Source organism: Hemitrygon akajei, chromosome 2, assembly GCF_048418815.1.
Source record: "Hemitrygon akajei chromosome 2, sHemAka1.3, whole genome shotgun sequence".
In the NCBI taxonomy this organism is placed as follows: Eukaryota; Metazoa; Chordata; class Chondrichthyes; order Myliobatiformes; family Dasyatidae; genus Hemitrygon; species Hemitrygon akajei.
The window spans coordinates 46,252,999-46,277,391 of NC_133125.1; the positions used below are offsets into that span (position 1 = coordinate 46,252,999).

Genomic DNA, 24,393 nt, shown 5'->3' on the forward strand with positions numbered 1-24,393 from the left:
TTTCCAATGTCCCATACACTTGTTATAGCAAAACTAATTACATACAATACTTAACTCAGTAAAAATATGATATGCATCTAAATCACTCTCTCAAAAAGCATTAATAATAGCTTTTAAAAAGTTCTTAAGTAGTATACAATACATTGAGTCCTAACCCCGGCACTTTAACATATCTTACTCCTGGCGGTTGAATTGTAAAGCCGAATGGCATTGGGGAGTATTGATCTCTTCATCCTGTCTGAGGAGCATTGCATCGATAGCAACCTGTCGCTGAAACTGCTTCTCTGTCTCTGGAGGATGTCTGTCTCTGTCTATGTAGAGGATGTTCAGGGTTTTCCATAATTGACCGTAGCCTACTCAGCGCCCTTCGCTCTGCTACCGATGTTATACTCTCCAGTACTTTGCCCACGACAGAGCCCGCCTTCCTTACCAGCTTATTAAGACGTGAGGCGTCCCTCTTCTTAATGCTGCCTCCCCAACACGCCACCACAAAGAAGAGGGCGCTCTCCACAACTGACCTTCAGCATCTCACTACAGACATTGAATGACGCCAACCTTCTAAGGAAGTACAGGAATAAGAGGCTAAATTCACCACAGAAGCACAGGTTACCTTTGTGTAAATACGTTCACAGAGAACCAGAAAAACTTGGAATGGCAAACTTCCAGCAAATATAAAGAATTGCTGCTTTATAATAATGTACTGGTTAATTTCAAAGGTAACTTGCTACTTTAATTGAGCTTTTTTTTTGGGTGAATGGTACTATAACAGATTACCAAATCAATGCACGTTTAGTTTTCCCAAGATGTAAATGTGTTTTATCCGTACAGTTTTCTGTTCATGTAGTCACTAGTATAATGTTGGAATGTGAAGCATTAGGTCTGTATCTTGTAACAGATGTGTTCTTCTGTCTGTCATTATAAGCCATATTCCTGGAAAGGTTTTGTGATTACTTGGACACACTTCATGTATATTTGTTCAGACATGCATTCTCCTTTGAATCTTGAGTCCTCGTTAAAATATACAGGAGTACCCTGGTTATGAATAGCCTGACCTGTGGAAATCCAGCTTCGTGCAACTTCTCCTAAGCATTTTTAATGAATTTATCAAACTACTAAATAATCAGTTTTATGGAATTCATTAATGACTGAATACATTATACAGTATATTCCATTAGTTTAACAATGGGTGGAATTAGGGTGATTAATCAATGAAATTAAAGAATTACACAAGTTTGTAGAATGATATGGTGTGGGTAGCTATAGACATGGACGGATGGAAGATGTGCCAACATCAACCTGACACTCATCAGCTTCTAAAAGCAGTATCACTTGCAGTTTCATATCCAACATGCTTTTCCTAGACACCTTAGATGTACTACCTCACTGGTAGTTGCAGTTGGTTTTTCCAGACATTATGGGTGAGGGAAAAAATGGAATAAATTGGCAAGGGAGCAGAGTGTGAACTAATACGTGATTGGCTGTGAGGGGCTCAGAGCATATGTAAAGCACTCTCACTGGCTGACTGAATGTTTACTGTAATGGCAGCTGCTCGAAGCTTTTAGTGTTGTTTAGATTATTTTTGAAATTTTAAAATTTCACACAGAATTGAATAACCACATTGCAACAAATCAGTGCTATCCAGAGTTTTAGAATGTATATATAAATGGACGAAGATGCAGGTGGTCTTATTAGCATGGTTTCAGACAACACAACAATTGGTGGAATTTCGGATATTGAAGATGTCACATGATACAGTACGGATCAGAATAGATAAACAGTGCAAAAAATGGAAGAATGAAGTGGTGTTCAAGGGTTTATGGATTGCTCAGAGATCTGATGACAAAAGGAAAGAATATATCGATCACTTGGTGGAGAAATAGCTCTTAATATTTAATCCAGACAAATATCACTGGACAACAAAGATTTTGCTTCCTGAATACCTTTAGGTGTATCTTATGAATTTTGGGCTACTGATCATGAAATCACCATGAAACTTCCCTATCATGTACCATTTTAAAAATAAACTTATGTTTATTATTTCAATTCATAATTCAAGTCAATTAAAATGTTGCCTACAATATAAGCTGGAAAGTTTCCTATCTTGTCCAGGCATGCTTGGGCAGGACAGGTTTTAGTAATAATTGTTAGGTTCAGGATTGTAAGGATGGAATTTGCTATCACCAGGCACAAAAATTTCTATGAAGGATTTTGATATTTGAGACAGATGCTTCCTAGAATAACTGATGTCAAGATTAAGGAAACCACTTTTGTTGGTCCACAAGTCATCAGTGACAAGCAATTTGAAGAATTTCTAGTGGGACTGGAGAAAATAACATGGAAGGCATTCAAGTAAGTTGTTGAATTGTTTCTCAGCATCTACAGAGCACTAAACTACATACAGCTGGTTGAAAGCATGCTTCAAGCATATAAAACCATGAAATGCAACATGTCACTAATGATTGATTTTCTGCACTCTCATTTAGACTTCTTCCCTGCAAATCTTGGTGCTGTTAGTGATAAGCATGGTGAAAGGTTTCACCAGGACATTGCGGTCATGGAGAAAAGATACCAGAGCAACTGGAATCCATCAATGCTGGTGAATTATTGTTGGACACTTAAGCAAGAAGCCTCAGACACTGAGTACAAATGAAAATCATTAACAAAATATTTTTAACTTAGTTGAACTATTGCAAAGCATCAGCACCATTATGCAATTAAACACATTATATTCAATAAAAGTTAATTTGTTCTTTCTCCAAATTCCTACGTAATACAAGTAGTCTGAAATTATATTTGTGTTCACCTTCAAGTAGTCTATCATAAACAAAAAAAAATTCCGAGGAAGCAACACTTTGAAAAAAATTGTTGTCCAGTGTATTTGATGTATTTTGGGGATCAAATGCAAATAGAAAGTATACAGTAAATGACAAGACCCTAAGGAACAATGATGTTTAATGGGATCTTGTGGTAAAATTCATTGCTCCTTGATATTGGCAGCTCATGTGGATAGTGTGGTAAAGAAGGTGTACAGCATGTTTGTCTTCGGTCAAGGCAATGAGCTTAAAATTTACGAAGCTGATAGTTGGACAAACTTGGATTGTTTTTATTGCAGCATGGGAGACTGAGGGGAGATGCAGTAAGAAGTATTTAAAATGAGAGGCATACATTAACAGATGGTCAGAATCCTTTTTCTATGATGGAAATATCAAATATTAGAGGCCATAGGTTTAAGGTGAAAGGGGAAAGATTAAAGGAAATTTACGAAGTAAGATATTTAGACAGTGTGGTAGGTATCTGGACTGCACTGGCAGTGAAGGAGGTAGAAGCAGATATTATAACAATGTTTAAGGAGTATTTAGATAGGTATATGAAAAGAGAGAACAGAGGGATATGGATTTTGCCCAGCCAGTTATGATTAGTTTGGATTAGCATCACGGTCAGTGCAAACATCGTTGGTTAAGGAAAGAGTACAAATCAAAATTAGGAAGGGAATTTGTCTACCTTAGACAAAACATCACGTAAGAGGAAGAATGACATAGGTGGTGAAACAATGAGGAGTGGTGTGTGTGAGGGGGACTCCCAGTTAGGAACTTCCACATCCTGAGAAGAAGGGTTATCTGCTTGGCATTCAAAAGAACTTAAGGCCAGCTGGAGAATAGGCCTAGCTCATGCCAGTGAAAAGATTCTCCCCACAAAGTGGATGATCAGTCTTGAAGAAAATTTTGCTAGGCCTAAAGAATGGAGTACTTCTGACACAGTTTTTACCCCTCCAGGAATGGAAGCTATCGTCACTGTACCACAGTTTCATAGTTTCACACTTGCTTGTTGCCTGCAATATTTAAATATGAAACCTTTCACTTTTCATATTACTCTGGAGGTTCTGGGCACTCCGGTACCTACAATAGAACACCAGACACCACATTTTTACACTTAATATGTCAATTAGTAATGAGACAATTCAGATGCTTAAATGAAATTAAATTAAATCATTCTGATATGAGTAAACAATAGCTGGAAACACACAACTGGAAAATAAAAGCCATTTGCTTACCAGTTATGATTCCTAATACATCTGAGTTTAGTCAGATACTTTAATCATTATGTTGCTGCTGTTTCTCAAACACTAATTACACTCGTGGTCTTTTCATTTCACCTTGTTTAGGTAGTTAAGATTTGAATAAGAATGTATTATTCAGAATCTGCTAGGTTGAGTGGTGTGCTAAATTTATTGGGTTCATGTTTTAATAATTCCTGAAATAACTTTATTGTTCTATCAAAAGCATTTTTGCATATCTCCCACTGTGCCAAGATCATTTTCTATTTATTGCAGAAATTCTCCATTTACTCAAGAGACACTTAGCCAGAAGGAAGGATGTTAGAAATTAAGTGAAATTAAGTTAATTAATTGGATATTTAAAAATGCATGACAACAGCAGGTTTGTCATGTTAGTCTCTTAGAAAAGTATCTAAATTTTGGATATCCTTAATTAGATAAATTAGGTTTTAAATAATGTGTAAAAACTCTCAATCATTGAAAAAGAAATTTAATAGATTAACAGTTGAATGGCTCATTATTATTTTCTGAAGGTCAGTATGTGGGTAACTTATTTGGGGGATAACATTCCTCAAATGCACCCATTTAGACGTGGAAACATCTCAATAACATGGATGATAAAGGAACATGTTTGCTAGAACTTAACCTGCATCTATACCTAACATCTTTCAATTTAGATTAAGACTACTTTGAGTAAAAAGTACCTTAATAGTGGGAGATCTGTCATTTTTAAAAAGCAGTATTCCCAGCTAATTTCATTTTATAACTCATTCCTATGTAAGATATGTTTCTATGATATAATTTTGATGTACCAAAAGAAAAATCAGTGTGTTCTCTGTGTATTGGTGTAAAGGATGAACAGTCCAACTAATGGTCTGTGAAGGATTGTCCGTGCAAAACAAGTATTTTTCTTAAAATTATTACAGGACCAAGAAGAGGAGAATACTTCAGGCAAGCCACTGGTGAGATTGCCTCAAATAGTCTGTCTCCTCTGAGCCTCAATCAGTCAAAAAAAATCAACTCAAAAATTCCATCTATCACTGATATTAAATATCTAATGATGTTTGATAATCTGGTAGTCTCTTCCATGAGACTATCATAGGCAAAGTATTCATCATCACTGAGCAAATTACAAGGAGCATTGCAACAAGAAATCAACATCCATCATTAAGGACCCCTATCATCCAGGCCACATTTTCGTCTCACTACTACCATCTGGAAAGGAGATGCAGCAGCTTTGGGTTCCACACCACCAAGTTCAAGAACAGTTATTAGCCTTCAACCATCAGGTTTCTGAACCAACTTTGAACCAATTCGACACCCTATCGACTCACTTTTATGAATTTTACATATACATACTTTGATAATAAATTTACTTTGAACTTTGATGATAAGCACACAGTATTTGAGAAATGCCATAAATGATATGTATTTACAAAACTATTTCCCTGTGAATGTTTAAATGGAATTTACTCAGACCAAAGTATTTGACTAACAGGAATTTCATTTTTGAGAGCCAACTAATGGTATCTTTCAGCCATTCGGAAGATTTCTTTTATAGTTTCAGGAAACACCCTTTGTACCAGAACTGATCAGTTCCACTATAAAGGAACTGTATTATTAATTCAGTTTGTTTTCTCCACAGACATTCCTTAAACTACTGGGCAATCAAACATTTTCTTTTTTATTTCGGCTCTCTCCAACAGCTCTGAACTACATATCACAGCTTTTATATGTCTGGTTGTTTCCTCTTTCTTCATCTACCCTCATTAACCAACCAACCTGAAGGCTTTGTTAAGAGCACTTTTCCACTACAATGGTGGCCTCATTCTGTCAGAGATATTTCCTTTGTCCGATCCATTCTATCCACATTCCCTGTGTCTTATTTCACCAGTTCTGACCAAGGGACTTGACCTGAAACATCAATTCTCAATTCTGTCTGACCTCCTGAGTGCATCAGCATTTTCTGTTTTTACTTTAGACTTCCAGCCTCTGAAATTTTATTTTACTTTCAGATATATTTTAAATATGCAATTTTGTTTCTCTGTGAGAAATACATCAATTTATCATGTGGAATTCTGCCAAGTGATACTTTAATCCAGAGGCCACTGCATACTGTAAATTCTACAAACGTTTGTAGTTGCAGAATTTAGCAGAAAAAGGATGAAATATGTAAAATGGAAAGAATATCTAAAGAATTGGAGTTTGAACTTCTCCTCAATTTTGAAAGTATTTCAACTAATAAGTATGCAGTAAATGAATATTCCACAATAATTTTGTTGTAACTGCGAGTTAATTATTTCTGAGATAGCATATTATACCATGAGCTAAGTTACCACCATTCATGTAAAATATTTATCATTCAAAATGCTGGCAATTCAGTGCTTCAGCCTTTAGTCACACTTTAGGAGTTTAGACAATTAGGGCATGACTAGATTCTTTAGAGAGATTCATTCATCATATTGGTATTTCAGAAGGTTAATGTACAGATTTTGAGGACCTTGACGAATGCACTCTTTTGATGAAAGAAAATGAGTAGTTGTGAATTTCACAAAAGCTTTTTAAACAGTGCTTCTCGTGACCTAATCTGACTCATATTGCATTACTTCCCATCTTCAATGACACCAGGAATTATCATCCTCTTCCTATGTTATAGAATTTAACTGTGATAAAATATGTTCCGGGGGAAGACAAGCAACACATGTCGAATAATACGGCTTTCACATCCTACACAGATGATGCTGAATAACTGCATAAACTTGCATTCTGAGCTCCTGCTGAGCTCATTCTTTGCTTGCCAGTCAGGATTTTCTTGATCAATATACTGTAAAATCAATAACACAGTCCATACCTCTTCTCTTTTGTTTTGAGGGAAGTACTCTCCAGTCTGCATAAAAAGGTAGAAAAATACATGAATGCTTTATCTTTGTTGAGAAATATACACACACACACAAATTTACAAACCCATATATTTCATTCTAGATGCAAAAAAAATCATTGATCCTATCGAAAGCTTTTCTCCTGCAATTTTTCTCCAAAGCCAGAATTAGTAAAAAGCATTCCCAGACAGTCTTGCATATATCTCAGTGATCATCTCAATCACTCTAACTGAAATGCTTTGGAAGTATCTAATTTACAGTAAAATAGGAGCAGTTATGCCTGCAACTTTACCACTACTTTTTTTTCTTTATGTTCATCATTTTACAAAAACATAGAGATAACTGATTGACTAAATCTCTAGATGGATATATTATAGATCAGTGCTTTAAACCAATTATTTCTAAAATAACAATCTATCTCTTCATTTCTGTTGACCACAGCTCTTTTTTTTCTTTACATTTACCCTCATCCTGAGATATATTCAAAAGAATCAGATAATGATGGCGAGAATGTGGGACCAGATGACTTGTCTGGGATGAAGGACTTCCAGAAATGAAGAATGCTTCTGAATGGATCTCTTTCCTGTTGTCACACTGAGCCACACACACAACATGCTGGAGGAACTCAGCAGGTCAGGCAGCATCTATGGAGAGGAATAAACAGGCTACGTTTCAAGTTGAGACCATTCATCAAAATGAAGGATGCTGCCAGACCTGCTGAGCTCCTCCACCATTGTGTATGTTATTCAAAATCTCTTGTGGTTTTGATTGTCACATTTTTTGGTATCTTTCAGTGTTGGTAAGAGTATGGGGGTAGTGGTGGCCTAACTTGGAGAATATTAGATATAGATATACATCAAAATTATCTCTCATTCTCTCTTGATCTGAGATTTTGACATTTTTAACATTTCAGCAAAGTGATAATACTAAGTGAATTCAACAGGCGGCTGGTGACAATTCGATGAAGAATACTATCACAGCTGTTTCTCTTCTCACCCAAATCCATAGTTTCATATTTTAGTGGGACTTACTGGCTCAGGTTAGGATTGAGAATGCATGTAATTATTGATATTTTTAGGTTGATGTAATGATGTACTTCTTCCATTACTGTCTTGAACCAGATCAGAAACTCTAACTTAGTCTGGAGCAAGGCCTTGGAACCAATTTACTTTGTATAATTTATTAGAAATGTAAAAGGACTAAGTGAATGCTGCGTGTAAAGAATGCAAAATTTCATTTAAAGGTTTCTTCAAAACATTTGAGGCTCCCGGAACTTGTGCAGGTCAATACTATTTGCTATGCAATATCAGCATGTTTTATTAGAAGTTAATTCAACAAGCAGAAAAATAAATGAGATGATTTGCATTGCAGAATTAGGCGTGTGATTGTTTTCAGTATTATTCGATGAAACCGTGAACAATTGGCTGCATAAAGTATTTGAGAAATGAGTTTGAAGAAATTTTCAAAGAAATGACAAAACACTGGGAAATCCTTTCCCAGTAATTCAACAGAATGAAGTTCGCAGATTCTAGCAATAATGAATGTTTTAATAGTGGTGCTGTTTTGCTAGATCAAATAATATCTTATCAATTTTCTTCTAGTAAATGAGAAAATTTGATTAAAGTAAACATTAATTTCCTGGTAAATTGCAAAACCAGGGCTTTTAACTAAATAGTAATTGGTGGGTTCTACAAGTTGGAAAAGTAAGGCTACAGTAAAAGGGTAGAAGAGTGTATTATGATATTACAGAAGTTTCCAGAATTAAAAATTGATGAACTGTTTAGATAGGGGTAAGAATTTAATTTTTGGTAACATGGCAAAAAAATTGAAAAGGGTAATAAATACAGGACTGAAGGTGTTTTACTTGAATGCAAACAGAATACAAAATTTGATGATCTTGTACTGTAGTTAAAAATTGGCAGATATGACATTGTGGGCATCAGTGAGTCATAGCTGAAAGATGATCATGATTGGGAGCTTAACATCCAAGGATACACATTGGGTCAAATGATAGGAAGGTAAGCAAAAAGTGGCTCTGTTGGTAAAGAAAAAATGAATTCTTAGGTATGAGTGATATAGGATCAGAAGATGTAGAAGCCTTGTGGGTGGAGTTAAGAAACTGCAGAGGTAAAAAGACCCTGATGGGAGGTATATACAGAGCTCTAAACAGTAGTCAGGATGTAGGGTACAATCTACAGCAGGAGGTAGTAAAGACTTGTAAAAGGGACAATGTGAGAATGATCTTGGGGGATTTCAATATGCATTTAGATTGGGAAAATCAGATTGGTGCTGGAATCCAACAGAAGGAATTTGTAGATTGCCTACGAGATGGATTTTCAGAGCAGCATGTGGTTGAGCCCATTAGGAAAAAAGCATTTCTAGATTGGATTTGATTAGTAAGCTTAAGATAAAGGAATCCCAAGAGGCAGTGATAATAAAATGATAGAATTCACCCTGCAGTTTGTGTATGTGAGTGTGAGAGAGGGAGAGAGGAGACAGAAAAAGCTAAATTCTGATGTTTTGGTTTTTCTGGTAATATGGTGGTGCATTCGGGCACTCTGGGTCCAACCAAAGGTGCAATTGTTCATCCTTTGTCTTTTTCACGATCGCAAGACACTTCTAGTTATCAGGAACAACAGGTCTGTCCCACTAGTGAGTTGCTTGTTGGTGCCGGAGCTGAACTTGTTGTGCACCATGTTGCAGCTTGCTTCAGCTAGCCAGGGAAACTGGCGTCAGAGGCGGTGTGGGATCCAATGGATGGTGCAGGTATTGGACAATTTCATTGTAATCACCAGACCTTGTTGAACGTTGATAATGTAGAATACTATGAGTCTGATTCACTGGTTCAGTGGTGAAGCCAAGGGAGCTGCATGACCTCAGTTTAGGCGCAGACTAGTCCCTCATGCCTCAGGCTTGCCTGTCGTGGCCGCTAGGGAAGGAGATGCCGGAGCTGGTTGCGTGTCACTGGATTCTGTACTGTGTTGAGGGCTGACACCTCCTGTTGGTTTTGCCCTCCAGTTTTTGCTAGGTGGAAAACAAGCTGGAATGCATTCATCTACGGCTGTTCTTGTGTAATATGAGGAATACTGTGGGCTTATTCTTGTGGAAACATGACTCCAGGACAGCACTCATGCACTATCAATCTACAGGCCATGACACTCCGAGACTTGGGCTACATTACTATTTTTTAATAAATTCTTTTGTAACTTTTGTTTGTTTTTTTTGTGATCATAATTATATGAACTATATGTGCTGTGTGTGACTGTTGGTACTGTGTTTTCACCTTGCCCAGAGGAACGCTGTTTCTTTTGGCTTATTCATGTGAATGGATGAATGATAATTAAACTTGAACTTGAACTTATACAATGGAGCAAAAGGCAGGAGAAAGGAGCTGACCAAAATTGATTGGAAGGGGACATTATTGGGGATGATGACAAAGCAGCAATTGCTGAAATTCAGAAGGTACTGGATTGCTTCATTCCAAAGAAGAAAGAGCATTCTAAAGGGAGGATGAGATAAGGGAAGTCGAGGTTGGCATAAAAACAGAGAGGACATACAATATGACAAAAAATAGTAGGAAGCTAGAGAATTGGGAAGCTTTTAAAAAGCACCAGAAGACAACTAAAAAAGCAATAAGGAGAGAAAAGACAAACAATGAAGGTAAACTAGCTAATTATATAAAAGAGGACCCCAGAAGTTTTTCAGAATATAAAGAGTAAAATGGATATCATACTGCTGGAAAATTATGCTGGAGAGGGAATAATAAGGGGCATAGAAATAGGGACAAACTCAATAAATATTTTGCGTCAATCCTGTTGGCCAGAAAGAATGACAGTCTACCAATCAGTGAATTCAAATGCATCGAGGAGAATGGAAATAAACAGACCAATTGTCTTCGTTCTTGTCATATGCTTGGGAATGGAGGCTGCCATTTTATGAAGATACTCTGTTTTCCATTTTGTGAGATGAAGTTGCTTGGCTTTCTGAGTTTTAAAGAAGAGACAATGATGCTCCAGGTAATCTGTTGGACCATAGATAATTTCCAAATACGAAGTTATTTGTGAAATGTTCTTTGGTTTGATATAACATGGAAGTTTTTGACTATTGGAGTCGGTTTCTGTTCTCCGTGAATCAAGCTGGTTGCTGATTGAGGACAAAGACCCATAAATTATTGATTGTCACTTGATGGGAAGAGGGCAATAAATGAATGTTGGCTTGGAGCAGAGTCAATAACGAGGTGTTAAAGGTCAGATTCATGACCTGCAGTCAATGACATTGAAATACAATATTTGAATTGATAAGGAATGGATATAAAAGTGGATGCTTCGTGTGTGCTGGCAACAGTAATTTAGGAGAATAACCAACGCAAATACAGCGTAACTGACCCTGCATGGAACACATGGAGAGTGAACCGGGACCACGAGGATGCCCGGCCAGTGTAGACTCCTTTGCCTGGGTAATACCTTTACTATTCTTTAACTACTCAGAAGAGTCAGGGAAACTTAGCAGGTGTGCAGACAAGGTATTTAGTGTATGAATTCATGTACTTGTTAGCTTAGACGATAAAGGTACTATTGGTAAATATAGATTCTATGCCTCACTGATCATTATTACAAGGGCTAATTCTTGTAACAGTCTTCACTATAGAAAGACACCAGCAGTACACCTGAAATTCGTGAGTTCAGGGGCAGAAGTGAGTGTAGTCAGTATTACTAAGGAGAATGAGTTGGCTGAAAGGTGTGAAGGTATATAAGTCATGTGGACCAGATGCACTACTTCCCAAGGTTCTGAAAGTGTAGCTGAGTAGATTGTGGAGGCATTAATAGTGATCTTTCAAGAATTACTAGATTCTGGAATGGTTCTGGAAGACTGCAAAATTGCAGATGTCACTCCACTCTTCAAGAAGAGAGGGAGGCAAAATACAGGAAATTATAGGGGTGTTTGGAAAGATATTGGAGTCTATTATTAAGGATGAGGTTTCGGGGTACTTGGAAGTGCGTGACAAAATATGCCGAAGTCAGCATGGTTTCTGAGATGCTGAGAATGTTGTGGATAGCACATTTAGTGAGTTGGTCACACCACAGTTTAAGGATCTGAGGAAAGATAGGGAATGGGTGAACTCCAGGAAGAGTAGTAGCAGGAAGGTAGTACAGGAGTCTCCTGCGGTCGTCTCCCTCCAAAACAGATATACACTTTGGAGTCTGTTGGGGGAGATGGCTCATCATGTGAAGGCAGCAGTAGCCAGGATCATGGCACTGTGGGTGGCTCTGCTGTGCACGAGGGCAAGAAAAAGAGTGGCGGAGCTGTTGTGGTAGGGGATTCCATGGTAAGGGGAATAGAAAGGAGCTTCTGTGGCCACAAACGGGACTCCCGTATGGTGAGTTACCTCCGGGGTGCAAGGGTCAGAGACGCCTTGGAGAAGCTGCAGGGCACTCTGAAAGGGGAGGGTGAGCAGCAGGCTGTCATGGTGCATGTAGCTAATAACGATATAGGAAGAAAGTGGGATGAGGTCCTACAAGCTGAATTTAGGGAGCTAAGAGATAAATTAAAGAGTAGGACCTCGAAGATAAAAATCTCAGGATTATTATGGTGCAACATGCTAGCCAGAGTTGGAATAGCAGGATAGCTAGAATGAATATGTGGCTTGAGTGGTGGTGCAGGAGGGAGGGTTTCAGATTCTTGGGGCATTAGAACCACTTCTGGGGATGGGGGGTGGGACAAGTACTGTCCGTACGGTCTACATCTGGGCAGGGCTGGGATCAATGTCCTAGGGAGATTGTTTGCTGTTGGAGAGGCTTTAAACTAATATGGCAGGGGGATGGGAACCCACACAGAAAAGAGAGGGAAGTGATGCAGAGGCCAAAGCTAGAGTTAGTGAAGAAAAAAGTAAGAGCAGAATGCATAAAAGTAAAAAGCATAAATCGCATAGGCCACAAGATTCTAAAAGGACAATGAATATAAGGGTACTTTATCTAAATGCCCGTAGTATTAGAAACAAGGTCAGTGAACTTGAGGCACAGATCAGTACCAGGGCATATGATTTAGTGGCCATTACAGAAACCTGGTTGCAAGGTGGAGATGACTGGGAATTAAATATCCAAGGGGGATCAGGTAATATGGAAAGATAGGCAGGAAGGCAGAGGAGGTGGGGTGGTGCTCTTGATTAGGGATGAGATCAGGGCGATTGTGAGAGACGATATAAGATCTACGGAACAGAATGTTGAGTCCATCTGGGTAGAGATTAAGAATAGTAAAGGGAAAAAAAAAAATCACTGGTGAATGTTGTCTATAGGCCACCTAATAAAAATGTTGCAGTGGCAGAGACCAAGAAATAACTGAGGCTTGTAAGAACGGAACAACAGTTGTCATGGGGGATTTTAACTTCAACATAGATTGGGTGAAACAGGTTGGTCATGGAAGTCTTGAGGAGGACTTCATAGAATGCATCCGTGATGGCTTTCTTGAGCAGCATGTTAGTGAACCTACAAGGGAAATGTTATCTTAGATCTAGTCCTGTGCAATCAGACAGGTGAGATTAACGATACTGTAGTCAAGGATCCTCTTGGGAAGAATGATCATAGTTTGATTGAATTTCACATTCAGATGGAAGGTGAAATAGTTAGATCTAAATCTAGCGTATTATGCTTGAACAAGGGAGACTACAATGGGATGAGGGAGGAGTTGGCTAATGTGGATTGGGAGCACAGGCTGTTTGGTAGGACAGTTGAGGAACAGTGGAATACTTTCAAAGACATTTTTCACAGTGCTCAACAAAAGTATATTCCAGTCAAAAGTAAGGACAGTAAGTGTGGGGAGAGCCAGCCTTGGATAACTAAGGAAATAAAAGATAGTATCAAATTAAAAGCTCGTGTACAAAGTCACAAAGAGTAGTGGGAGACTGGAGGATTGGGAAAACTTTAAAAAGCAACAGAGAATAACTAAACAAGAAATAAGGAAAAGGAAGATAAAGTATTAAAGTAAATTAGCACAAAATATAAAAACCAATAGCAAAGGTTTTTATAAATATATAAAGTGGAAGAGGGTGGCTAAAGTCAACATAGGTCCCTTGGAAGACGAGAAGGGGAGATTGATGTTGGGTGATAAGGAAATGGCTGAGGCAGTGACCGACTAATTTGTGTCGGTCTTCACGGTAGAAGACACATCTAATATGCCAAAGAAGGATGTTATGGATGAAATGGGAGGTGATGATCTTGATAAAATCACTATCACTAAAGAGATAGTGATGAGCAAACTAGAGGGCCTGAAGGTGGATAAGTCCCCTGGTCCTGATGGGATGCATCCCAGGGTGCTGAGGGAATTGGTGGAGGTTATAGTAGACGCGTTGGTAATCATTTATCAAAATTCTCTAGACTCTGGGCAGGTCCTGGCAGATTGAAAGGCAGCAAATGTCACACCACCTTTTAAAAAAGGATGTAGGCAAAAGATGGGCAACTATAGGCCAGTTAGCTTAAAATCTGTAGTCGGGAAAATGCTTGAAGCTGTCATTAAAGAAGAAGCAGCGAAACATTTAGAAAGGAGTGGTTCCATTAGACAGCTGCAGCATGGATTCAGAAAGGGCAGGTCCTGTTTCACAAACTTATTGGAGTTCTATGAGGGCATAATGAGTGCAATGGATAGAGGGGAACAGGTGGATGTCGCATACTTGAATTTCCAGAAGGCATTCGATGAGGTGCCATATAAGACGGATACATGGAGTTGGAGGAAGTGCATTGGGATGGATAGTGGATTGGTTAACCAATAGAAGGCAGAGAGTTAGTATAAATGGGTATTTCTCCGGCTGGTAGTCAGTGGTGAGTGGGGTGCCGCAGCTGTTTACCATTTACATTGATGATTTCGAAGAGGGGACTGAGTGTAGTGTAGCAAAATTTGCTGATGACACTAAACTGAGTGGGAAAGCAAATTGTACAGAGGATGTGGAGAGTCTGCAGAGGGATAGTGATAGGCTAAGTGAGTGGGCCAAGGTCTGGCAGATGGAATACAACGTTGGTTAATGAGGGATCATCCACTTTGGAAGGAATAATAGAAAAGCAGATTATTATTTAAATAGTGTTATTATTTAAATGCTGTTGTGCAGAGGGACTTTGGAGTGCTTGTGCATGAATCACAAAAAGTTGGCTTGCAGGTACAACAGGTTATTAAGAAAGCAAATGGAATGTTGGCCTTCATCGCTAGAGGGATTGAATTCAAGAGCAGGGAGGCCATGCTGCAACTATACAGGGTAATGGTGAGGCCGCACCTGGAGTACTGTGTGCAGTTCTGGTCTTGAGGAAGGATATACTGGCTTTGGAGGCAGCGCAGAGGAGGTTCACCAGGTTGATTCCAGGGATGAAGGGGTTAACCAATGAAGAGAGATTGAGTTGCCTGAGACTATACTCTCTGGAGTTCAGAAGAATGAGAGGAGATCTTATAGAAAGATACAAAATTTTGAAAGGGATAGATAAGATAGAAGTAGGAAAGTTGTTTCCATTGGTAGGTGAGACTAGAACTAGGGGACATTGCCTCAAGGTTCAGGGGAGAAGGGCCACTGATGATAGAAGGGAAAACAATTATTTTCTATCCTGATATAAGTTATAAGTTTATATTGCGCCACCCGGCAACCCTGATAATTTTTTTGGATGATGGAAAAAGAAGATTTTATACTGATTATCCGGATGCAGAAGAATTTGCACAAGAACTCCCAAATATTCGCTAATCACAGCCAAAGATTTAAAAGTAAAACGGATTAAAGATGAAGACAGGGACAGTGAATGGAGTTGATGGATGTTTAAGGACAGAAGAATATTTAAATATATTCTTAATTATATGATACAGGGGAGAAAGGTAAAAATTTGAGAAATATTAATGGAGAGTAGTGATATTATTTTTTCTTCTCTTATATATACTTTTTTATGTTACAGGGGAGCTGGGGGAACTTTGGATCAATTGCTACGGGATTCACGTGTGTAATCATGGCGATTGCCATGACCTGTACAATGGAGGGGGGTAATGTTGTGTTTTTTTTATTCACAACATTAGTAGGGGGGTATTTTGTTATTTTTTTCTTTATTATCTATTTTTCTTTAATCTTTCTTTCTTTGCCTGGACAATCGGTGGGGGGGGGGGGGGAGACACATAGCAACACGGAGAATTTTTAAAAGATTCTCCAAGGTACCACGAAAGTTGAAAAGTTAGGTATTACTATAGACTGAAGTAACCCTGTTAAAAATAATGACTAATTTACTGAATTTTTAAAGTTTTAATGTTAATGGGCTTAATGGACCGGTGAAAAGAAAAAGAATTTTAACATACATTAAGAAAATGAAAATAAATGTAGCTTTTTTACAAGAAACACACAGAGATAGAACATCAGAAATTAAAGAGAGATTGGGTCGGAAATGTTATTGCAGCTTCATTTAATTCAAAGGCGAGGGGAGTTACAATTTTGGTTAATAAAACTTTACCAATTAAAATACAAAATGTATTAATTGATTCTGCGGGGAGATATGTAATTATACATTGTCAAATTTTTTCAGAACTATGGACTCTTATGAATATTTATACACCAAATGAAAATGATGTAAAATTTATACAAGAGGCCTTTTTGAATTTGGCTGACGCACATGACAAAATATTAATAGGTGGAGATTTTAATTTTTGTCTAGACCCAGTTTTAGATAGATCAACAAAGGTTGTTACAAAATCAAAAGTAGCAAAATTAACTTTATCATTGATGGAGGATTTAAATTTGATTGATATATGGAGAAGAATTAATCCAAAAGAAAGAGATTACTCATTTTATTCAAATAGACATAAAACTTATTCAAGGATAGATTTTTTCCTATTATCAACGAATATTCAAGACAGAGTGAAAAATATGGAATATAAAGCAAGAATATTGTCAGATCGTTCCCCCTTGAAAATGACAATGATAATGATTGATAAAGAGGAATCGATTTACAGATGGAGATTTAATTCAATATTATTAAAACGTCAAGAGTTTTGTGATTTCATGAAGCTGCATTCCACTTGAAAAAATTACTTATAATTTAAGAGATAAATATGAAATATTTCTGAAAATTTGGCACCCTTATTTACAAAAGATAGGATTAAATATATAGGTGCTCCGAAGATAAAATTATTGATTATTTGGGGAAATAAATAAATATATATACTAAAGCTATTATGAACTCCGTGGAGCATGTGGAGATCTTCTGATATCCAGGCACTCTTTCTTTCTTTCTTTTTTTTTCTTCTCTCTTTTTTTCTCTTTCTACAGGGATATGTTAGGGGGGAGGGGTTAAGGGGAGGGGGAGAAGGGTTGATAATTTTTTTTCTATAAAAAAAATTTTAAAAAAAGGTTCAGGGGAGAAGATTTAGGACAGAGATGAGGAGAAACTGTTTTTCCCAGAGAGTGGTGAATCTGTGGAATTCTCTTCCCAAGAGAAGCATTTGAGACTTCTTCACTAAATATATTTAAGATACAGTTAGATAGGTTTTTACATAGTAGGGGAAAAGGCAGGTAGATGGAGATGATTTTACGGACAGATCAGCCATGATCTTATTGAATGGCGGGGCAGGCTGGATGGGCCAGATGGCCTACTACTGCTCCTAATTTTTTATGTTCATCTTTCTTATTTATTGCTCTCCATCATCTCTTTCTCTCCCTCCACTCCCATTTAATTCCAATAAATCTGTGGTATTGTATAGTTTGTGCAACATTTGTTTTTTTTCGTTGGCTTCCGGTGATGATCTGCAGTGGTTGGTTCTTTTCATGTAACATTTCAATGATCTGGATGATGGATTTGCTGCTTTTTTGCTAATTTTGTGGATGATACAAAGACAGATAGAGGGGCAGGTAGTGTTGAGGAAGCAGGGACTTAGACAAATTAAGAGAATGGACAAAGAAATGGTAGATGGAATACAGTGTTAAATACAGGGAAAGTATGGTCATGCGCATTGGTAGAAGAAATAAGGATGTAGACTATATTCTAAATGGAGAGCAAATTGAGAAATCGGAGGTGCAAGGGGACTTGTGAATCTTAGTGCAGGATTCCCCAAAGGTTAAATTGCAGGTTGAGTTGCTAGTAAGGAAGACACATGTTAGTATTCATTTTGAGAGGACTAAAATATAAAAGCAAAGATGTAATCCTGAGGCTTTATGAGACATTGCCCAGACAGTATTTGGAGTATTGTGAGCAGCTTTCTCATATGGGTGTTAGTTTCAGAATGGGTGTTAGTTTCTACAAATATTGGTAAATACTGGAATGATTATCATTTGCCCTTGCCACCCTAATTGGTAGATACATCTCTATCCCTGTCCATTCCCTAAGGCCATACCTTAGAATGGATCAAACCATTTAGAAAATTGAATTGCAGGGCAGGCTCGATGGGCATATCTAAAAAAGGATGTACTGGCATTGGAGACAGGCCAGAGGAAGTTCATGAGAAAGATCCCAGGAGTGAAAGGGTTAACAAATGAGGAGTGTTTGATGGGCCTCTACTTGCTGGAGTTTAACAGAATGAGAGGGAATCTCATTGAAACTTAGTGAATATTGAAAGAACTAGATAAAGCGGCCATGAAGAGAATGTTTCCAATAGTGGGTCAATCTACGACCAGATTATACATTATAGCCAGATTATAGCCTCAGTATACGAGGACATCTTTTTAGAAAAAAGGTGAGGAAGAATTTCTTTAGCCATAGAGTGGTGAATCTGTCAAACTCACTGCCGCAGATGGTTGTGGAGACTAAGTCATTGGATATATTTAAAGTGGAGGATAACAGGTCTTTGATTAGAAAGGTTATGTCAAAGGCTATGATGAGAATGCTGGAGAAAGGGGTTGAAAGGTATAATATACCTCCTTGTGCAACTGGTTCCTTGATTTCCTCACTTGCAGACCCCAGTTGGTTCAAATTAACAATACCATCTCCTTCAAAATTTCATCAGCATGGATCAGCAAGGCTGTGCACCCATAGTAGCAATGAAGTTCTAAAATTTGGCCAGTCTTTCCACATGCATTACATGTAAGATCACAGTCTAGAGGTACAGCCATCAGCCATGATTCAATTAATATAAAGGGCCGTTTCAAACGTATTTTTATTGCTGTAATATGAATCTATAGAACTGGCTTCCATTTCAAAGTCAACAAAAAGTTTATGTATAACTCTTATTTGCTGCCTAGTAGTCTGGTCCATTGGAAACCTCATTAAATCTCAACACATTTCACATGTTCTAACTCCTGCCCTTTGCTGTTTGCCTGCTCAGGTATTGATTTCCTAAGGAAGAATGCATTGCTAATTTCACAGAATGCACAGACATCACCAAGAGGAAAGTTTAATATAATTGACCTACTGGGGTGTCATGCAGCTGGTTGACACTTCCTCATGAATGCGACTCTGAGCACTCAAAGAAAAGAATAAATTGATTGTAGCTACCAGCTTTCCCAGAAATGGAGCAAAAACAAGGTGACCTAGAGTTATTAACTGATGATAAGAGTACAGAGAGTTCAGAGTACAATTTATTATCAGAGCACATATATGTCACCAAATACAACCCTGAAATTCTTTTTCAGCTGGCTACCTTTGCAAATCTATAGAACAGAAGTGTAAATATCAGGACTATAAACAAACTCTGCAAATGTAGATATAAATAAACAGCAATAAATAATAAGCATGAAATAACAATATAACAGAGTCCTTTTTGTTCAGGAGCCTGATGGTTGAGGGGTAGTAACTGTTCTTGAACCTGGTGGTGCAAGTCCTGAGGCGCCTGTACTTACTACCTGACAGTAGCAGCAAGAAAAGAGCATGGCCTGGGTGGTGAGGGTCTTTGATGATAGATGCTGATTTTCTACAGCAACATTTATGTAGAAGTGCTCAATGGTTGGGAGGGTTTAACCCGTGATGTACTAGGCCAAATCTACTACCTTTTGTAGGAATTTCCATTTAAAGGCATTGGTGTTCCCATACTAGGCCGTATTGCAGCCAGTCAACACACTTTCCACCACAAATCTATAGAAGTTTGCCAAGGTTTTCAATGACATTCTGAACCTTTGCAGACACCTGAGGAAGTAGAGGCACTGTCATGCTTTCTTAGCAGTATTTATATGATGAGTCCAAGATAGATCCTCTGAGATAGTGACACCCAGGAATTTAAAGTTAGTGACCCTCTCCATCTCTGATGCTCTGATGATTACTGGCTAAAGGGTAGTTTATCAGTGTATCTCCAGATTTTTTTCAATCTTTTGATTCTATTTTTCTTTTGATATCTTTATTCTCCTCTCTCTACATAATTTAGCAATGAATTATATTCAGATACTGTATGTTCCAATGAAGATTAAAAAGAGGATACAAAACCAAAAGACTAAAGATTCTGAAAATGAAGCAAAAAAAAAAGGCGGCATTGTGAAGAGAAAAACACAGAGAACTCAGCAAGTCAAAGTTCAAAGTAAATTTATTATCAAAATACATATATGTCATCATATACAGCCCTAAGATTCATTTTCTTGCAGGCAATCAAAGGAAATACAAGACAGGCAATAGAATCAATAATAGACCACACTGAACAGGGCAGACAACAACCAATGTGCAATAAAAAAACAAGCTGTGCAAATACAAGAAGAAAGAAAAATTATTATAATAAATAAATAAATACATAAGCAATTGATATTAAGAACATGAGATGAAGAACCCTTGAAAGTGAGTTCAGTTCAGTGGAACAATTCAGTGATGGGGCAAGTGAAGTTATCCCCTCTGACGATGGTTGAGGAGTAATAACTGTTCCTGAATCTGGTGGTGTGGATCCTGAACTTTCTTCCTGAAGGCAGCATTGAGAAGAGAACATGTCCTGGGTAGTAGGGATCCTTGATGATGGATGATGCTTTCCTGCGACAGCACTCCTTGTTATGCTCAATGATGTGAAGGGCTTTACCTGTAACGGACTGGGCCATATCAGGCTTTTTCATACAAGTGCATTGGTATTTCCATGTAATTCGATGATGCAACCATGCAATATACTCTCCACCACACATCTATAGAACTTTGTCAAAGTTTTAGATGCCATACTGAATCTTTGCAAATTTTTAGAAAGTAGAGGCACTATCGTGCTTTGCTCATAATGGCACTTATGTGCTGGACCCAGTACAGATTCTCTGAAATTAAAGGACCAAGGAATTAAAGCTGCTCCCTCCTCAGATCCCCCAATGAGGACAGGTTCATGGGCCTCTGGTTTCCTCATAAACCAGAGTATAAGTATGAGGTGAGTAGAGCAGAGAGCTAAGCACACAGCCTTCTGAACGATGGACCTATGCTCAGTGCCAGGTTTCCATGGCATTCTCCTGGGATGTCATCCCACAACACTATCCAAAGCGGTATACTATTTTTGAAGGAAATAGCCAAGGTGTACTCTGTGCTAACTGCCTATTCACATTTCTATTTCTCCTGACAGTCACCCGGCTACTCGCTTCCTACAACTTCGGGGTGACTACTTCCATGTAACCTGATTGATTATCTCCTCACTCTCCTGTACAAGCTGAAGGCCATCCAGCTGCTGCTCCAGATCCCTAATACAGTCTTCAAGGAGCTGCAGCCAGATATACTTCACACAGATGTAGTCTGTAGACTGTAGTGTGTAGGGTAACGTAATTGTTGGAAATGTACATAATTCACAACCACCGATTTCAATTCTACTATCCAGACCCATTCTGACATGTCAGTCCATGGCCTCGTCTAATGCTGTGATGAAGCCACCCTCAGGTTGGAACAGCAACACCTTATATTCCATCACGGTAGCCTCCAACCTGATGGCATGAACATCGAGGCCGGTCTGATGTGATGGCCTAATTACGTAAAGGCCTTTTAGCTTCCTTTGTGCTCAGCTTTTGGAGTTCGATAAATGTGTTATGAATTTATCTTAAACTTAAATGCCTCATATTTTTATTTGCAAAATCCTACAAACATAGAGGTTTTATATTTTACCAGTGACTATATGGGTTTTCTTCAGGTGCTCTGGTTTCCACTGTATCTCAAAGACTTGTGAACTGGGATATTAAGAGTAATATAAAATTACCCCTAATATAGGTGGGTGACAGTATTGATAGGAATGTGGAAAGCCCATACTACCTGCCATAAGTTTATTTCAGCTACTCTTAAGGCAGTCTACGTCTCACCCCAAGCAGATGCGAAGCCTACACTGAAAGAAATATAATCTGCAATCAACTGTCTTGAAACGGTACATCCTGAAGCTATGATCATCATAGTTAGTGACTTCAACAAGGCCAACTTCAAGAGCACACTATCAAGATTCTACCGGTATTTCTTAATTTCAGCTGGGGTCCAAATGCCATTGACCAGTGCTACACAACCATTCCAGACGTCTCTCAATCTATTCTCCACCTGCACTTTGGTAAATTAGATCACCAGGCTGTGTTCTGTCTCCCTGAGTACACACAGAAACTAAACGGAGGACACAGGTCAGAAGGCCATACAGCACTAGTCTGAGGAAACGGATGAGCTTTCAGGATTGTTTTGAGTCCCTATCCAAGGACTCAGTTAACAACCTAAATGAGTATTTCACTGCCATCATACAGCAGGTATGTAGAAGGCTGTGCCAAAGTGTGTCAATCTGTGTTTCCCAACCGGAAAACATGGATGACCTAGAAGATCCATTCTCTGCAGGTCTAGGTCTGCGGTGTTCAAATTAGGTGACCTTGATCTCCACAGAAAGTCGAGGTATGACCTTCATATAGCTATAGGAGATGCTAAGACACGATACCAGTCCAAAATTGAGACCTTGACCAGCTGAAAGATATGGCAAGACTTGCATGCTATATTGGGCTACAAAATGAAGTCAGGCAACAACTCCGACAGCAATGTCTGCGAAGAGTAAGAATTTCAGGTTGTATCCAGCATACACTCTCTGATACTAAATGGAATCATTGAACTATTGAACACAATCTTTCGAAAGAGCTCACTGGATTCAATGCACAGTTTAAACAGAAGGACACCCTTCCCAAGAGCCACCACACCAGCTATACCCTCAGTCTTCACTGTAAATGTCAGATCAACCTTTCAAAGAGTGAACCAATGGAAAACAGCTGGCCTGGATGGAGTTCCAGCCTGTGCTCTTAGATATTGCGTGGATCAGTTGATAGGAGATTTGTGGACATTTTACACCTGAAGTTCTCATTTACCACCCTGGTATCTTAATGACAATTGTCTGGTGGCTCTGACATGCACCATCATGAAGTGTTTTGGAAGGTTGGTCATGACACACATCAACCCTGAGCACCACTTCCCTCTCCCCATCCTACCCCACCCCAGACAACCCTGACCCGCAGCAATTCGCCTATTGCCAAAACATGTCTATGGTGGACAACATTCACCTGGCCCTGCACTCATCTCTGGAGCAGCTGGATAATGACATCTTCATCATACTCAATTATTGACTACCTTCAGTCCCATAATTTCAAACAAACTTGTCTTCTGAGTACCTCACTTTGCAACTGGGTCCTTTATTTCCTGACTGACAGACCTCAATCAGTAAGGATCGGCAGCAACACCTCTACCAAGATCATCCTCAACAACAGTGCCTCACATTTTACTCCCTATAGACTCACGGCTATGTCACCTGGTTCTATTCTAACTGCATCTACAATTTTGCAGATGGCACCTAAATAACAATGAGATAGAATACATAATGGAGATTGAGAGTCTAGTGGCATGATGTCATGACAACAACATTTCCCTCAATGTCAACTGAACAAAAGAGCTGGTTATTGACTACAGGAAGTAGGGTGGAACATGTATCCCTTTATGAGCCAATTGTGATGAAGTGAAGATGCTGAAATCTTCAAATTCCTATGTGTAAACAATAGCTTGTCCAGGTACAACCATGTAGATGTTTTGGCTAAGAAAGAACACCAGTATCTCTATTCCTCAGAAGGCTAAGGAAATCTGGCATGTTCCATTGACCCTCACTATTCAGATGTACCACAGATTGGCATGACACTGCTCTGTCCAAGACTGCAAGACGTTGCAATTATGGACACATTCCAGCACATCATGGAAACCAACCCCGTCTCCATAGACTCAGCCTACACCTTGCTGCTTCAGAAAGCATCCAGCAGAATAAAAGCCCTCTCCCGTACTAGAATTCTTTCTTCCACCGAGCAGAAGTTTAGAAAAGTTTGTGAACACACAGTACCAGGTTCAACAGCAGCTTCTATTACCTTAAGCCTCTTGAACGGACCTCTTGTATGTTAAAGATGAACTTTTGACCTCAGGCTGCCTCTTCACCTATTGTCTACCAGAACTGCATTTTTTCATGTAAGTGTAATACTAAAATTTGCATTCTGTTATTACTTTTCCCTTGTACTAACTCAAAATACTTATGTTTTTGAAGAAATACTTTTGTTTGGTTCAAAGGCTACCAAAGTTCTCAATTTCTAAGGTTTTCTATATT

At 38.5% G+C, this 24,393-nt stretch overlaps 1 protein-coding gene across 2 annotated transcripts in view; it reads right to left on the minus strand.

Moving 5' to 3' along the window:
• The window catches only part of LOC140741550 (guanine nucleotide-binding protein G(I)/G(S)/G(O) subunit gamma-7-like), a 256,838-nt gene that overhangs the window by 77,566 nt on the left and 154,879 nt on the right, over positions 1–24,393 (minus strand). Inside the window, exon 4 of one of the 2 annotated variants that reach the window (XM_073071853.1) lies at positions 6,906–6,941. The exons of the other annotated variant lie outside the window; for it this stretch is intronic. The gene's annotated coding sequence lies outside the window, so the exon portion shown is untranslated. The remainder of the gene's footprint in view (positions 1–6,905; positions 6,942–24,393) is intronic. 2 annotated transcript variants of the gene reach the window in all.